At 40.7% G+C, this 3,278-nt stretch overlaps 1 pseudogene; it reads right to left on the bottom strand.

Moving 5' to 3' along the window:
- Positions 1–939: 939 nt before the first annotated feature.
- Positions 940–1,058, bottom strand: LOC111731540 (annotated as a pseudogene).
- Positions 1,059–3,278: the final 2,220 nt, after the last annotated feature.

Here is a 3,278-nt window from a genome sequence, read left to right as displayed (position 1 = left end):
TCATATAGGCTAAATGAATGAAGTTTTTCTTCTCAAAACATACCCTGAAATTCATCTTTAAAGGTAAAGAAATTATTCTTCAAATAGAGGCTTGAATTTGAGGAAAGGAAGTAAGAATGACAAAGGGACTTGGAAGTGTTAGTTTTGGAAGAGGGCACACCAATGACACCCCACTTCTCGGCTCCTGAATATTCTCCTCATAAGGGGATGGGGGTATAGGGAGATCTGTGTTCCTTCTGGGAGGTGATATGCACCTTAGCTTCTGCAGTTGGCGTGCAGGAGGAATACCCAATATAAGTACAACTGTAGCTGTTTTTATTCCTTTAGTTTCAACTTAACTGTTCCTTTCAGGTTCCAGAAAGATAATATGAAAGATAATATGGGAACAATATTCTGTGCCCCTAGCTATAAAGTTAGTTAGAATATTTAGAAAAACCCAAGGATGACCACTGGTGTCCTACCATCTACACTATTGGCTGTCTTGGAATTGTCATATCAAGTATCTTTTGTTGGGTAAGCATACTTACATACAGGAAAGAGAGGACACATTGCTGGTTCACAACCACTTAGATAAGTCAGAAAGAAGACACATGGGCATGTTCATGGTGGCCTTCTGTACTCAAAGCAAACACTGTGGTTCTCCACCCTTAGGACTCTTCTAAGCTCTTGGTGTACAGGATAAATAGATCATTAAAAATTACTGCTTTCATGGACCTCACATTCTAGAGAGGAACATAGATCATTTTAAAATTAAGCAATTAAAATATAATACATAATATTATCAGATGATGGTAAATGCTATGGAGAAAAATGCAAAAAGAACGGGGCATTGTTTTTTTGTTTTGTTTTTGTTTTTGTTTTTTTGCGAGGCAACTCTTGGTTGACCTCACAGATTGCAAGGACCCTGTCAGCTTACAATCCCTTATTTTTTATTTTTTATGCCTACAGCACCTGGTCTTCCTAGGTGGCCTCCCATCCAAGTACTAACCAGGCCCAATCCTGCTTAGTTTCTGAGATCAGACAGGATCGGGCTTGTTCAGAGTGGCATGGCCGTAGTCCTGGGGCATTGTTTTTTAATGAGGGGTCAGAGAAAGAATTCAAAGGGAAGAATAAATGGAAAAATCCAGAGGCGGCAATATGTTTGACCCCTGAGAAATAGCGAAGAGCCTGAATAGGTGGAGTGGAGTGAACAAAGAGGCAAAGAGAAGGGGCGAGGGATGACCGCACAAGAGCTGAGGCCGCTGGACTTTTACTCTAAGGGTGGTGGTTGGAAGAAATTAAAGCAGCTGTTCTGTAACTTAATTTTTGATCCATTCTCCTGATTACTTGGAGGGATACTTTCATGGAGAGAGAGAGAGAGAAGGTGGATAACCAGTTTAAAATCCTGGTAGACATGCTGATGACTGAACCTCCTGGTAAATACACTCATGGTATTTGTTAAGAGGAGAGTCCTTCTTTATGAAAGGCTCTCAATCCCTGGTTTGGGTTTGCTTATGGTAAACAAACCTAGAATCTATAGATTTATAAGGCATGGCTCTCTGAAAAATGTCATAAGTCCTATAAAGATCTGAGGTTAAAATAGAGAAATTTATTTACCTAATCACTTCTTAGTCTTTGAGGTGACCTACAAACTTGACTTAGAGACTTTATGTATCATGCTGGTCCAGAAAGCATGTGTCTGTGTGGGAAGGAAGAAGCTAGAGAGCCTCATGGTAATCTAGACCTCTTCCTGCTTTGACTGTGTCTTTGAAATTATTAGTAAAGCTTGATACTGGATAAGATCTCTAATTTGTATTAGTCTGATTGGAAATCCATTTTTGGTGAGGGGGGAGTGAGTAGTGGATACAGGTAGTTTATTTCAGAGATAACCCCAGGAAACGCAAATGAAAGAGTGAGGTAAAATGAGACAGGGGAGGGAGAAAAGCTAATAATGGATGCAATTATGTATGAATTATGCTGTGAGCAATTATATACAATCCTTTTAGAGACCCTCTGAGAAACGAGAATCCAATTCTTAATTAACTCAGATGGGACACCATTGAAGAGCCGAGTAGAATGTCATGTTAAACCTAAAATTTTAAAAGGATCGCGTTGACTATCATTTTGAACATAAACTCAACAGGGGCAAGGGTAGAAGCAAGGAGACCATTTGCGGGCTATTTCAGCAATCCAGGTGAGGGTTTATGATGACTTGGACTATATGGGAGTGATGAGAAGTGGTCCAGAAGACTTTGGGAGGGGATCAGAAGATGACTTTAGACATACCATCTTTGGATTACTTATTATACATGTAAGTGCATGTGCTGCATAAGCAGGGCCATAATTCAATGGAGAGGTCTAGTCCGAAGATATATATTTGGTAGTAAGCAGCATATTCACGCATATCATAGAGAGAAAAGAGAAGAGCTCAAGATCTAAGCTCTGGAGACTTCTAAAGTGAGATGAAAAGGAGCCAGGAAAGGATTCTGAGAAGAAGGAAAACCAAGTGAGAGTAGCATTCTAGAAACCCAACAACGACTTTCCAGGAGGAAAGAGAAGTTGACTTGGGCAGGGAAATGGGGAGGTACTTGGAAGAGGGCGTGGGTGAGAGAGAGGGTCTCCTTGTTGTTTGTTTTCCTAAGATGGAAATATTACAGCATGTTTTAGTGCTGATGGGAGTGGTACATTAGCGTGAGGGGAAACTGATGACGTGGAAAAGGATGACAGAAAGTCTCGGAGTGATGTTCTTGAGGTGGAGAGAGGGGCTGGATCAGCTCACAAGGGAAGGGGCTGGTTTAAATAAGAACGAAGGTGATTTACCCACAATAGAGGAGAGAATGCAGACGCACGCGCACAGTGCCAGTGGGTAGAGTTAGTGGTGAGAGCCAGTGGAATTTCCTTTTGATTGTTTCTATTTTTTGCAGTACAATAGAAAGCAATTGTCTAGCATCGAGCCCTCTCAAGTGTAGTCCACAGAACAGTAACTAATAGCAGTGTCATATGGAAACTTGTTGAAACCTTAGGCTTTACTTTAGATCTCCTTAATTAGAATCTTTATTTTAGTAGGAACTCTCAGGTGATTCTTACACACATAAAATTTTGCAAAGCACTGGTCTGGAATGGTGCCCTTCAAAACATGGGCCATGCATTCCTAGCAGTCTGCTAATAATGTTCGCCACTGGTCTGCAATGAGCTTCATGGAGAAACTGAGAGTACTCATTCAGAAACTTTTGTAGACATTAACATTGGTGCAACATTGAAGCATCTTGTTGAGTTGAATGTAGAGCGCTTTGAGAACT

Source organism: Pteropus vampyrus, unplaced genomic scaffold (genome assembly GCF_000151845.1).
Source record: "Pteropus vampyrus isolate Shadow unplaced genomic scaffold, Pvam_2.0 Scaffold383, whole genome shotgun sequence".
NCBI lineage: Eukaryota > Metazoa > Chordata > Mammalia > Chiroptera > Pteropodidae > Pteropus > Pteropus vampyrus.
Note: the sequence above shows the minus strand (reverse complement) of the source record. Positions and strands in the feature narration are given on the sequence as shown.